Below are 14,947 nucleotides of genomic sequence, written 5' to 3' on the forward strand. Positions count from 1 at the left end.
ATGAAATGACCCCCACTCGGACCTCACAGGTGGTTAGCAGGTGACTACTGCCACTCTCCAAGCACACCCAGGGCGTCCCGGCAGCCTGGCCACTTCCTGTCTCCGGGTCCGGCCGGGGTCTGCCCGTGGGCCCTGGTGAGGCACTGACGGAGTTTGAAGCAGATTCAGGCCGCAGTATTTGCGTTTCAATGGCAACCCCACCATCTCTGGTGTATGCTGTGGGCCTGGTGGGAGGCTTAGGGCTGCGTGGTTTGAAGATGCCTTGAAACCACGTCCTGCGATGGAAGCTCACAGGGCTGTCACAGCAAATTGCCAAATACTGACTGAGCGCTCCTCTGAGCCGCTTTGGGCGTGAACGTTCAGGGTCTCGGTGAAAGGAAGCAGCACTGACGCTTCAGGCTGCCGCTGCAGACCAGCTCCACAGGTGCAGCCACCGGAGACCCAAAGTGGCCTCAGTGTTCAGTGCGGGGCCGAAATGGTTTTGGATGCTTTCAAATTAACTAGAAAATAAAATTTTTGTTTTCCATAACCCCGAGGACTCCCGTTCCCGGAGCCCTGAGCGGGAAGCTGAGTTCACTAACTTGTGTCTGGTTAGACAGTGAGTGCTATGTGAGGGCATTTGCTTTACTCCTGGATCCCACTGTCACTGCGAGGGGAGAGGGTGAGCATAGCTCCGGCAGACTGCGGCAGTGATGACCAGGAGAGCTCTCAGCTCTGTGTGACAGTGCGTGCCTGGAACACGCGCACTCGGGGATGCTGAGGCGGGAGGACCGCAAGCTCAACCTAGCATGGCCAAATTAGGACTCAAAATGAGAAATAAAAGGAGCTTGGGGTGTAGCTCAGTGGGAAGGTCCTGGGCTCCAGTACAACACACACACACACACACACACACACACACACATTCAGGCCACAGCTTAGCAGGGATGTGGTGTCGCGGATGTACCCGCGGGGCTGTTTAAAGCGCAGTGGAAAGGCGTGGAGTCTTCGTGCTTAGCCGTGCAGTCCCAGGGGCGGAGCAGGTGAGCAGGTGGAAGGGACACAGCCCCGTGGGGATGGGTGCAGATTGTTCCCTCAGGATCGTGTCTGTGCCCGGTATCCTGAGTCAGAGACAAAGCATGAAAGACATGGTGAGAGACAGGTGTTTTGAGGGCTGCAAATTCGATCTTGTTAGGAAATAACAGAGCCAGAGTCGAAAGCCGGATCTGTGGGGCTGTAATTCTTGCGCTTCTCCACACCTCACACCATGTCCTGGAACGTGCCATGTCCTCGAATGTCCTAGAAAGGCCGTGTAAGCAAAGCTTCAATTGATTGCCCAGCAGACTGACCGTGTGACTTCTCTTGGCATGCATATTCTCTGTGTGTGTTTTTAAGACAGGGTTTTGCTATACATTGCAGGCTGCCCTTGAGCTCACTTTGTAGCCCACACAGGTCTCAAACTCACAGTGGTCCTCCTTTTTATTTTTTATTTTTTTTTATTTTTGTGGTTCTGGGGATCGAACCCAGGGCCTTGTGCATGCAAGACAAGAACCCTACCACGGAGCCACATCCCCAGCCCTGAGTGCTGGGATTTTAGGCATGCGCCACCACATCTGACTAGCATACATTTGCATAGTCTCGTCTAACTACCGTTTCTGATAAATTTGTTTCAAAGGAAAAATAAAATCTAGTCTTTGAAAAGCACCACACTGTGTTAAATCTGGAATGTCGCCCCAAACTCATGTGTTCAGAGGTGGGTGATTGGGTCAGGGATACTGTGCTCCTCGGTGGATCTATCCATGAGTTCATGGCGGAAATTGCTGTAGGAGCTGGGCCTGGTTGGAGGGGGTCGCTGTGTCTGTTATCTGGATGGCTGTGTGCTTGTCCCAGCACCTCCCTTCTCTCTGCTTCCGGGCCGCCATGACACGAGCAGCTGTCCTCGGCCAGGCCCCTCTGCCAGGTCTTTCCCTTGGGGCCAGCTGGCTATGGTTTTCCTCTGAACCCGTGAGCCAAAATAAACCTCTCCTGTTTTATGTTTCCTGTCTTGGGTATTGTCTCCACAATGGGAACATGACTACTACATTCTGCTAGTATAACTGTCCCAGGAGAATCTAGAAGTAGCTTCTTTGGGGATATTTAAAAGGAAAAGTGGAGAAATAATTATAAAAATATTCCATTAGCACTACAGTAAGTAATACAGAGCAATGATTAATTAAAGGGATTGGTATAATTTATTCACCAACCATTAACGAGTATAGTCCCATTTCTACACAGACAGCATGGGCGAAGGGGGCCTGGGAGACTTGGTGGCTGGAGACTCTGGACTGAGCAGGCCGAGGAGCCCACCCTACGGGGAGGGAAAAGCCTCCACAACTCCCATGTGGAAAGAGGCAGTGAGCGCTTTCAGGTTTTGCAGCTTGAGACAGGTATTTTAGATCACCAGTTTCCTAGTTTCTCTAGTTTCCATGCAGGGCCAACTCACTCCTGACATACAAAATAGAGCTAATCGTGTCTAATCTCAAATTTCCATGATCAAAAAACCTTGCAGAAGATCTAGAATAATTCCTGTCTTCCTTTCTTTCGTCCTTTCTTGGTGTAAAAAGAAAGCAGGAAATTGTCAAATTTTATACACACAGCTGATTTATTTAAAAATAATTCTAGTGAACTTGAAATGGAGTAAAAGTTGATGCTTATGTTTTTCACATAATTTAAAACCTTTTGTGCCCAGTTGCTGGCAAGGTTCTGAGCTGCCTTATGCAAACCGCTCCTTTATTTTCATCTTCCATCTCCCCTCCTCCCTTCCTCCCATTCTCTTTTCTCCTACCCTCCTTAGCCTCTCTTTCCTTCCTCTCTTCCTTCTTCTTGTCAGCACACACAACAGGATTTTCTGTCTTCATTAGAATCCAGAAGAAGGAGGGCGTGAGTGGCCTCGGAACCTGCAGACTGAGCCAGAAGCTGCAGCGCCACACCCTCTGCCCCGCGAGCTCTGCCCTCTCCTGCCCTCTGGCCCGAATGCTGAGGATGCCCTGGCTTCCTTCCTGGCTCCTCTTGTCCCCAAGCCCACACCCCTCCCTCCCCGCACCGTCACACTGGAGGCTCCCGGTGCCAGTGATGCCGAGGCTCCGCCTGCCACCGAACCTTCTCGAGACCCTGCCCGGAAGTCCCCGGGCTCCTCAGCACCTGCCACGGGTGGCAGCCTTCACGCATCCCTGAGTGACCTCCCTGTCGTCTTCACACCTCTGCTCCTCCCTGGCTCGGGCCAAAGTACAGCATCTGGGAACTGGGGTGCCCTGCGGGTTCCACCTTTGCAATAGATCCAGTCCCATCCGTGCTGCCACCCATGTGGCCTGAGACACTGTCACCCCCTGCCTGGTATAACTGCACTCCTGTGCCCAGGCCACCTGCTCCGCCAGGTCAGCCTTGGGGCTGAACCCAAGTCCTCACAGTGACCTGCGCGGCTCAGGGACTCGGCCGCCTCTGGGCCCCCCTGGCCCTTGCTGTCCCCAGAGCCCTGCATCCCTCCTCCCTCTGGCTGTCCCAATGCTTCCGCCCCCAGATGCTGCATGGCCCTGCCCTAGGTCCCCTGCAGCCACCTCTCGATGGACTCCTTGCTTCCCTCGGTGACCGCTGAGCTGGCTGCTGCACTCTGTGGCCCTGGACCCTGCCCTGTGTTATTTTTTGTAGAGTGCTAGCACACAGTGCTATTTACCTATTGTCATGTTTTACCTGTGCTCAGCCCCCTCTCCTAAGGGGCACACTAGGAGAGGACACAGTGCCCCCTCTGAGCCAACCTTAGCCTGATAGGGGCCTTACGTTGCCTTGCAGGGATGTGCTCTATCACGGCTCCACCCAGCCTCAGAGCCTCTGCTGACAGGTGTGGGCCACAGCGGGGGATGGGGCCCTGAGCCCAGCTTTATCACCCAGTTCATCCCATGTGAGAGCAGGTCCGCTTGTAGGCATCCCGCTGGCCCCATGCAGTGCTGCTCCTCTGTGACTAGCGTCTGAGTCTGCCACTCTGCCTGGCCCACTTTGGGTCAGTTCTGGTTCCCTGCCTTATTGCTGGCACCGTGAAGATGGCCTCAGTCTCCAGCAACGGCTCACAGATTCACACTCAAGTTGAATTTCGACTGCTGGATGCCTTACATTCTCAGGGTCTTCTGATCAATCGTGTTGCTGAAGCCTGCACGCACAGAGACACATGCCGTGATCCGGGGTGGCCGTCCAGTGGCCTCATCGTGATCATGCTGCCCCGAGGTAGATTGGAAAGGCAGAGGCTCTCAGATCATCTTCCACAGTCATAACGGATTCCATGGCCCGGGGTTTATACACAGAAAGGGGCCTGGCTCCGCGCCCTGCAGTTGAGGTGGAGAGCTCCATTGGGCAAGGGTGGCCGCTACGCCACAGCTCCGCGGGGAGAGGGCAGGGAGGGCAGTGAGGGCCCCGCAGGGCCGACTCACTCCTGACAGGAGCCTCAGCACATCCGGGGTGCACGTATCACCTCCGAATATCATCACCATGGCAACTGCACCACAGCTGGGGTTCTGGGGGACAGGCGGGTCACAGCAGGGCCACCAGGAGGTTAGAGGGCTCCGAAAACTTCTCTTCTATTAACTTAATCTAAGTGGTCATTTTTAAAAACTTCTTTCTTGGAAGTTTTAAATTTGTAGTAGTCCGTGTTTGCAGCACACAGTGACCAGGGTCCTCCTGGGGGGTGGTGTGTGGAAGTGACCCATCTTTACCCCCCATCTCTTGGTGACTTTATTATTTGTTAAGTAACAAACCAAATTTACGAAATGCCCTCTCCACTGAGGTGTCTGTGAGGGAAGCAGTCAAGATCCACAGTTGGTAACAACAGAACTGAGTCTCAACTGAGCAGAAATGTATTCACTGAAAGTGGTTAGCGACACTAGCTCTGAGATGTGTGGGAGTCGGAACCAGGCCGGGGAGCAAGGACCCATGCCTGGCAGCTGCATCACCGCCCGAGGGGAGGGCACTGAGCCCGGGGCCTGCTCCCGGGTCTGGGGGTGACTGGTAGCAGGCTGCTGACTCCTAGCCGCATGACATAGTGTTTGGGGTGCGACCAGAGAGATCGGGTGTCAACTCTGTATCCCAGCTCTCTGTCGTTTCCTGGGTGCCAGTTTCCACGTCTGTAAGACGAGGAAGAACCGTGTGTTATGGTCAGGACGGGAAACATTGCGTCTAACTGCAAAGGACACGAGGTCTTCGCATCACTCTCAGCAGCACAGCCCTCCACAGGGTGCTCTCGCCTCACAGGGGGAATGTTTGCTGGAGTCCTGGTGTTTGCCTTAAAAACTACAGCAGGGGTTGGTAATACAAACAAAACCCACTGAAACGCCCATGGAATGGTGTGGGCATGCTGGGGACAGGAGGCCGGGCCCCCTGGGCTGCAGACGTCCTTTCCATCAGCACAACCAGAGTGGCCTCAGCTACTCCTGGCGCCACCATCTTGCTGCCATCACAGCGTGCACCGGACACTCGACGCCTGCCAAGGCGCTCTTCTCCGTTCTGTCCTGCACATGGGAGAGCGGCCCAGGGGTCACCTGGAGAATCTGTTTGTGACCCAGCCCACCAAGGTGAGCCTCAAGCCCGGCTGCTGAGCACTGGTTGGAGGAGCAGTGTGAAGAGAACCTTGTCTAACAGGGAGGGATGTGGTCCTGCTTTCCGAGCATCCATGCTTGGACATCTGTGGGCTGGCCATTGGCCAGCTGTTGCCTGTGGTGCCCTCGCTTCTGGCTTGGTGGCCGTGGGGAGACCTACTGGACAGGCAAGGTTGGGGAGACGCTGCAGCCTTCTGCACCACCACAGAGCAAGGCCGTCCTGCCAAGCCCTGTGTCCTGGTTACTTTTCTCTAGTTGCTGAGACAAAATACCTGATGCCCAAAATTAAGGAGGGAAAGGTTTATTTAGCTCACAGTTTGTGGAGGTTTCAGTCCATACTCAGCTGGCTCCAAGGCAGAGTAGCTCATGGTAGAGGGCAACGGTTCATGGCCACAGAAAACAGCAAAAGCACAAGAGCAAAGGCAGGAGCAGCAAGAGTGAGCAAGCCTCTTTCCCTCCGTCTTGTCATATGCAGGCTGCCTGCCTTAGGGTGGGTGCGGCGCTCACACCCATAATCCCAGCATTGGACAGTGAATCAATCATAAACTCTAGAAGCCTGCCCCATAACTGCATGAGGCTTTGGAGGGGCATCTAGACACAGACCATAACACCCTGCCAGCAAGCGGGGCTCCTAGCAGCCTGCTTCACCAGAGAGCCGGTGTGTGAGGACAGTCAGGGTAGTCCTGGCCCAACACTGAGACTTCGAGGCCTCATTACTGCCACCCTCAGATGAGGGACCCATCTAGAGTTGCCACATTCAACTGGCAGACAGAGACCTTCAACAATCAGTACAAACTGTGGTATAGCCTTCTGCTTGGTCATCAGAGCTTCAGAGAAAGACCGGAGACACTCCTGAAGTTGGGAGGATGCACTTTTACCGTGAAACACACTCCTCTCCAAATGCGAGAATTTGACCTATCTGTGTGCCACGTGTGTGTCTTGTCCTTTTTTCTGGGCCGCCAGGAAAAGATGAGGCCGGGCATTTCCTTGGGCAAGCTCTGTGACATGCGGCCCTTTGCCCCCTGTGTGTCATCACACTGTGGACGTAGATGTTGTCTGTAGCATCTCTCAGGGCCTCCCAAGTGAAATTCCACACAAGAAATTTCTTCCCGAGTTGAAAGTAAAAACAAAAGTCATTCCTCTCCCCTGGAATAGGTAGGGGGTACTTTTTCCTGATAATGAAAATAATTAAAGGTCTTGAGTTGCCTTATTTTTTTTACCCAAGCTACTAGGAAGCTCAGCAGCAGCTCTGCTGTGTACTCATAGTGCTGAATTAATCATGAGAGACTGATGTCCTCAAATTACCCCAAAAGCTGATTTTGGAGAGTTTAGCATTTTTATTAGCAAGTCATTAGAAAAACTAGGCCTAATGAAATTTCACTAGACAAATTTATCTTTCTGGAAAGACCAGAGAACTCCTTCAAGTTCATGTCTATGCAGAGCTGTCTCTTATAATAACGCAGAATTCAAACCACAGGGGTCCAGACACAAAGGCAAAGGAGGCTCCTCAAATCGTGTGTACTGGTGTGGGATTGGCCTCAGTTCAGGGAAAGTGACTCTTTTCCCAGTGACAGCTGCTTCTCAGCTTTCTATAGGTTGTATTCCATCAAGCCCCTTGCAGGATGAGGCGTCCTACAGTGAAGTTGCACTTACTGCATGGGGTGGTTAGATCCAGAACCCCCAAAGCCTCATGCGTTGGGTGGGCTTTAGAAAGGTGATTGGATTGGTGCTTCTGTGTTCATCAGTAGGTTGATCTGCTGAAAGGTTTGTGGCTGAGTGTGCTGTTAGGGCTGGAGCCTGGCTGCAAGAGTGGGGTCACTGGATGTGACACAGAAGGGTGCATCTTCTCCCTGGTTCCTCCTTTGCTCCCTGCTTCCTGGCCACCATAAAGAGAGCAGCTGTCTTCTGCCAGACTCTGCCACCATGACGTTTCTGTATTTGTACTTGCTGACCATGGACTGAAACCCCTGAAACCATAAGCCAAATAAACTTCTTTTTGAAGTTCTGGGTGGCAGGCATTGTGTCTTAACAACAAGGAGGTGACCAGACAAGGCACGCAACCTACCACACCTCCTTGCTTAGCAGCATTGTATAGTGCTGGGGTTCACACTTTTGGTCATGGGGCTGGCTGGGAGCTGGGGAGAGAGTGCATGGCCAGCCCAGAAAAATCAAAATCCCAAATGCCAAGTATGGCTTCTGCTGAGTGTGTATGACTTCGCGCCATTGCAAAGTCAAAAATAAGTTGAGCTGTGGCTGCGTATGCCCCAGCAGCAGCTCTGCTGCTTTCTCCACAAATCCCTTTGCCTTACACAGCCGCCTGAACATTCGCTCCTCTGAGGTCCCAGCACCACGTCCAAGGGGCTCCAGATTTATGACCACGGGGCTCTCCGGCTACTCTGAGCCTCCCATGTTTGTGGCCAAGCAGTAGCTCCAACCCACTGGACACTGGCAAATGCGGAGCTGCGCCTGAGCAGTCGCCCATGTCTCCTTGCAGCCCCGAGCAGGGAGGCCAAGCAGAGAGACGGAGCCTCCCCGCAGCGCGAGATTGTTAGTCAGAACTTTTGACTGACTGGCGCCTCCGACCTCCCCCAGCACGCCAGATGTACAGCTTTTACTGTACAGAGTTACATATGTGTCCTTTGCATAAAGCCGCTCTGGCTGAACCTCAATCCCTAACTATTACATATTCTGAATAAAAGCGAAACATCTCAGCATTTGCAAAAATTCAAGATTTATCAACATATTGAGCTTTTACTAAGTCATGAATTCTTGATTTGTATTCACAGTGCTTTTACATATTCATAGCCCTCTTTAGCCAAAGATCTTCAATATTCATTTACTATGGAGTGGTAAGTATATATTATTCAACTCCATTTACCAATGGGTAAACTGATGCCCGAGAAAGGGCTCCTCAGAGGAGCTGAATAAAGAGCAAGATGCTCCTAGCCCCTCGAAGGGGGCTTGCTCCAGCTGTCTCCCTCAGAAATAAAGGCCCGCTGCCTGCTTGCAATTCTCACTTCCCAAGCATTAGGAGAGTCGGGATTTTTCCTTCTGGATGCGTTGGACTGCCTTGGGTAGAGTTTCCTCTGAAGTGCCTAGGACAAAAGGGTAGCCCAAGGAAGTGAAAACATAGCTTTCTCCCAGACTGCTTCCAGCCCAGGCTGCCAAAGGTTCATGGACAGATTAGTTCCTTCTAGACACGGAGGACAGGTAGCTAGAATTGTTCGTTTGCTCTGATAACTGGTTGTACTCACTGATTGGGCTGGAAGGGTCCTGTCTCTCCACTTATATTAGAGAAACGTAGGTCAATTTTCTTAATACTTTTCTTTAATTCAATCAGTTAATTTGGTTTCTAAATAATGTAATGAGGATTCTAATACATATTTATTGATGCTGTTTAAAGGGGAGTTTAAAACATAGAAAAATATTTCCAGCCAAAGCTAGAAAATTACAAGGGACAAAATGTGAATGATCCCATGAGGGAACCAGCCTCTAATGCATATTACACAGGGACGCCAAGACAAGAGCATTAGAAACTGTAAGTGTGGTCTATGGCCATACCACCCGGAACACGCCCAATCTCGTCCGAAACTGAAATATGTATTAGGCCACTTCTATGTAGCATTCGTATCTTGCAGTAAACATCTTGAAAAGGATGTCGTTGTGGGAACAAAGACTATCTGGAAAAGTTAATTATTGGGGAAGGGGCTTGTAATTCTCTAAAATGTGAACTTGGAAGTTGGTGGTCAGAATCCTTTATCTCTATTCCTGTTGTCCCCAAAACAAAGTAAATGTAAGTTTTCAGGATTTCAACTACCCTAATGTCTGTTTTGTCAAAATGTGTTGCTCTTTGGATAGCCAGACGATGATATATAGTATTACTGTTGGTTTTTGTGGACAATAAGCACATATGCATAGTAGTATAGAGCACAGTTCTCCATTGGGGTTTTTTGCCGTAATGGAAATGTTCTCCATCCACATAGTTCCCTATGGAAGCACACGTGGGTAGGTTGCCAAATTTAGCAAAAAGCAGAACAAAACAAACTTCTAGAAAGGAGAACACTAGTTACGCTTGAATGTGAGATAAGTAAGTTTTAGCGTACACACGCCCCGTGCAGTACTAGGCTCAGTAAATGCTGGGTATTACTGTTACGGCAAATCATTATTAATTCATGCTACGCGTGTTAGGAAAGGCATCGCTAGCTGTCAGGTGCGAAGGGAAACGGAACGGAGAGCTGACCGGCTGATCGTGGAGAACTGAGAGGAAATTCCAGCAGCCTGAGTGGAGCAGATCTTTCTTTCTAGACTCTGTCAGCTTTTGATAATTCACAACAAAACTGCGGTCAGAAACCAAGAGACATCTCTTAATGTGTCTCTTCTTCAGAATCAAACCACAATCTGCATCCCCAGGGCACCTCAATTTATGCAACAGGTGTGTTTCCTGAAGCGGGGCTCCGAGTTGGTTCTGCTTAGTCACACACTGCAGGATTTACTCTCCGTTTAAGGGAACACTGAGAGACAAAGACACATGTATGTATGAGTATTTGCACGTCCACGGAGACACACACACATGTGAATGCTAAGTCACATGTAATAAATGATGTATGGTTTTTTACATGTTTTGATATGAATGTTTAATTATTTTGAAGTACAGGGTTTCAGTGAGTCTCTTGGCAGGGGCAGGGGGACCTCACAAATTATTTAACCAAAATGGCTTTGACGCTGGGCCTGTTGATGGAGTGTAGTAGTGTTAAGGGGGCAGTGGATGTTGGCACTGCCCAGCAACCATGGCAGGCTGTTGCCACTGAACAGCAGAAGGGGCAGCATGACGGGGCCCACAGGACGCTGGCAGGAGTTGAAACCCTGTGTTCTGGCCGCTCTGTGTTGAAACCCGTCAGCTCCTCACTCCAGCCCAGGCCACCGGAAGCCAGAGGGCAGAGCAGGGAGGCAGAGGGTGTGGGCCCGCCGGAGCGCAGTGTTTATAACCAGCTCAGAGACACCCGTCCCTAGTCTTCTCTCAAAGCTCAAATCACATCTTCACGCACAGTGTGGGAATCGACAGACGTACTCCTGTTCCTCTGTGTATGGGCTTTCATCATGGAGTTAGTTTGGAAAATTTTATGCAAAATTAAACCAGTCTTACAATGTGTAGTCAGTTTTGTACATTTAAGGAGAGTTGAGTGCTAGAGTGCAATTATTTATATGGAACACAGACAAGAATTTTGCCCTAAAGTTGTATTGTGTGAGATATGAGTATTAACCAAACTAAAAGCAATTATTTTCACATGTTGCAATATATCAAGATAACAACAGTCCTCTGTCTCATGTCTCGGGCGCATGTGCACGCTGTCTCTATTCCGAAGGGCCAGATGGTTAGAATGAAGATAATTCTCACAGTAATTGGTGGTTTCTTATATGATTTTATTGGGGGGTGAGGGAATGCCTAATTTGTTTATGGGAGTTTGTGTTGCTAAACGCTGCCGTCTTTCTCATTCTGTAGCAAAGGAGTAGTTTTAAAAAGCAATAAGGAGTTTTTCTCTTTGTCAGCAACTATTATAGATTCTAGATCTTAAAAACAGGAAGGGGTCATGCATCATGGGCTCCAACTTTTAAAACTTTGAGCCACTGAAAATGATTTGCCCTGGTAATACAGGGAGATTTCTTTTCGTTATCTGCTCCAAGGTACAGACTTGTTTTGCTGAGCTTTCCCGTAGAAACTGTAGTTCCAGCTCATCCTGAAAGTGTTCCCTCCATGACAGAAGTGCAGGGATGCTGTGTTTGGGAGCAGTGAGGGCAGAGGCCGGGGCCCAGCCCCTGCCATCCTCCACCCTCCCCACGCCCCGGCAGCTGGCCTCCCCGGTGGCTATGAGCACGGTGTCCACCCCATCCTGCTGCGCTGGGGGACCGCTGCGTGAAGAACTTCCTGGCACACGGCGCGTTCCGGGCCAGTGTTGCCTGTCGCTGCGTGGAAGGTTATGCATTCGTTCACCTGTGTTTGAGTAGAAGGGAATCTTCCAGCGTGAAGCGCAAAGGGTGACAGAACAGAGTTCTTGGAGGTGGGGACTGCAGAATCCTCTGCCTCAGACAGTGCGGGTTAGAAGAGATCACGGCCCCCAGCCTCTGAGGCCAGGAACGCGGGCAGGTCGCCGTGGTCTCCTAGCCACACGCCAAGGCCCTTTCTCCTTCGCTCCCTGTCCACTCTCCGCCCTGCAGCACAGCACCACCCAGAGCAGCTGCGACTTCAGGGATGTTGAGAGTAAATACTAACTAAGCCGTTATTAAAGGTAAGCATTATACACTTACAGTGAAGCACGTTTCCAACTCCAGGTTTGATGATGTCATATTGGTAGCTTACAACTGGTCCTGGTGGCAGCATTCAGGCCATAAAAATCGATAACTGCCCCAAGCCAGCCTCTCCCCTAGTAATTATCAGGGGGGGAGCCAACTGTCAAACATTTAGAACATTTACGTTATGCCACGGGCAGGACGTTGGTCCGTTTTATTCACATGTAAGTGAGATATTAGGTATTAAGTGGAACCAACATTGTTAGAAAGCAATGCTGGGCAGATGACTTCAGGTCAGTAGATGCAAAGATGGGAAATTGATTTTAGTCGCCAATAAATTCTAATGAAGAGCAGCTAGAATACTCATCTCCTGAGGTAAGTGGATCCCTTGTAAAGGCTACTTAGATCAATGGGTGAGATGTGGGCGGGAAATCAAGTGGTCTTTCTCTTCCCTCCTTTTTCTTTTTTCTTTCTTTCTTTTTTGCCGCAGAGGTAAAAGGCTCTTGCAGAGGAGAGAAGCCTGCAGAGAAAGGTGAGGCGGGCTTGGAGTGACCAGGAGTGCAGTTTCCCACACAGGAGAGCCGTTTCCCACACGTGGCCTCCCTGGGCTTCCGTTGCCCGTGGAGAGTGACTCCCTGCACCCGTGGTGCCTCTCACTGAGTGGGGCCTCAGGAACCCCACCAGGCCTCCTCTCCTTCCTGCTCCGGCCGGGAAGCCCGGACCTTGGCTTTAACACTCTGTCCAGGTGACCTGTGTCTGTCCCTCTGACACCTGCCTCTCCCGTTGCTGGGACGCTGTGGCTGACCGCTCTGCGGGTGGACATCGCCCTGGCGGGAGAGGGCCCCAGGTGCTCCGACGCTGCATGCCCGTGCCCCGCTGGCATCGCGTCTGCGCGCCTTCCTCTGCCACGAGGCTTTCAGCTGTCTGTTATTTGAGTGAGGTCCGGGGCTCTGCAAGACCCACCGGGGGCAGACTGCCCAGAGTGTGGGTCCAGGAAGGGCTCCGGCACCACTGGGCCCTGGCTGGGGAGGGGCTCAGGGGCACGGAGGCTCGGCTGGAGCCACAGAGGCAGCACTCCAGAGGGCAGAGGGGTGGGGCGGGGTCTGCAAAGCCTGCCCTTGGCTCGGAATCCTCCGTGGGGCCCAGCAGCTCTCGGGTTTCTATCTCCAAGCATCAAGTGGGAGCAACAACTTCTGCCTACGGGGCGGCCTTTCCTGAGAACTGGCTAATACGATCGTATTGTGCGTTCTCTTACCTGAGACACAATGCCCGACACCAGCATCCACCCTGAAGGAGGAGAGGCCTGCTCTAGCTCACAGTTTGCCCAGGCTTCAGCCCACCATCAGATGGCTCCAGGGCAGGGTGGCACGGCAGAGGCCATGGCACAGGACAGCTGCTCATGCGGGCGTGGTGGTCAGGAAGTGAGAACACAGAGAGGAGTGGGGGGGAGATGAACCCTCGCAGGTCGCACCCCAGGGACCTCTTTCTTCTGACCAGGCCCTGCCTCCTACCAGCCAGTCACCTGTGAGCCCCTCGTGCAGCACCTTCCAAAGGTCCCCCTGTGAGCACATGGCTCTCGGGGGACTTCCATAGGAGCCAGAATACTGGGAAAGGGAGGGGTTGCTGCGGCTATAGCTTGGTGCTCAGTGGATACTGTCAAGGCGTTTGACACACGGAGCATCTAGCTTTCCCACCGCTCTCTTGAGCTAAGGAGCACGATGACCTCTGAGACGGAAGGAGGTGGAAAGTCCTCAGACTCTCCTTGCTGCAGCAAGCGGAGACAAGCAGGGCACTGGTGAGAGGGGTTTTCAGGGCTGCGCACTGGAGAGGAGGACAGGAGCCCACGCAATCTTTGGGCACAGAAGCCCGGGGAGCAGTGACGGCAAGGAGCACGTCTGTAGCTGACTGTGGACTGCAGGAGGCTCATGCGGACCTCCTAGGGAGGTGACAACTCCAGGGCCCCAGGGAGTCGACAACTCCCTCTTGAGAGTTTCACCTGTAAGCATTCTTCCGGGTCCTCAGGGTCAGAACAGGAGGAAAATTCCCCCACAGGTGCAGCAGGAGGAAGGACGAAGAACCACTTGGAAACATCCCCAGCATGCTGTCCATGACGTGAGTCACCCCCGAAGCTTGTGTGATTGGGGTGTGACACTCAGATCGCTCCAGCACACTGCGGCCCCCTGAGGAAAAGCGCAGTAAGAAATGCTCCTGAGTGCCATGGTGTGGGGCTTCTGCCCAAAACCAGCCTGAAGCTGAACCACAGAATTACAGAGGCTCTTCTCCAGCGACTCAGGACCGTGGCTGTGGAGCATGACACAGTCTCAGCGGCAGGGAGAGAGTGAAGAACCAACGGAGAAGAAATGAAAACCTCCAGCAGCTACAGCAACACAAAACACACAACACACCCAGAAACTGACTGCCTCGATTCCTCCTGTCAGATACACCACGTCTTGCTCTGCACAGAAAATCAGCAGGCTTGCCAGAAGGAAAGGAAAGCCACAGCCCAAAGAGAAGAAACACGGCACAGTCGGACTGCACGATGAAAGTCGAAACACCTCTGCTTAGCAACCAGAGTTCTAGTGGGAAAAGTAGACAGCAAGCGGAAGCGGAAAGGTAGCGTACATAGAGAGAATCGAAGCCAAAACTAAAGGAAGTGCTAAAAACCCAACATAACAGAAATTAAGAAAGCCTTTGCTGGGGCCATTAGTAGGCCATACATGACCTAAGGAAAGATAATCACTGATTTCAAAGATAGAGCCACGGAAACTGTGAAAATTAAAATGCAAGACTTAGAATATCCAAGAACCCTGCACAGTGTAATAATATATACACAATGGGAAAGCCAGCAAAGCAGGAAAGAAGCCACACCAGTCTAGAGTTCTGTTTGTAACAAGATTATCAGAATGAAAGAGGAATAAAAAAAATTCTGACAAAAAATGAAGAAAGTTGTCACCTGTAGACAGACCTTGGAAAAAGTGCTAGAAGAAAAACTTCAGAAAAAAGAAAATGGCCTAGAGCAGAGTGTCACAGCTACAGAATGGAGGGTCAGTATGAGAGAATGAGAAAAG

The sequence above is a fragment of the Chinchilla lanigera genome, unplaced genomic scaffold (assembly GCF_000276665.1).
Source record: "Chinchilla lanigera isolate Chin_1 unplaced genomic scaffold, ChiLan1.0 scaffold00002, whole genome shotgun sequence".
Classification (NCBI taxonomy): Eukaryota; Metazoa; Chordata; class Mammalia; order Rodentia; family Chinchillidae; genus Chinchilla; species Chinchilla lanigera.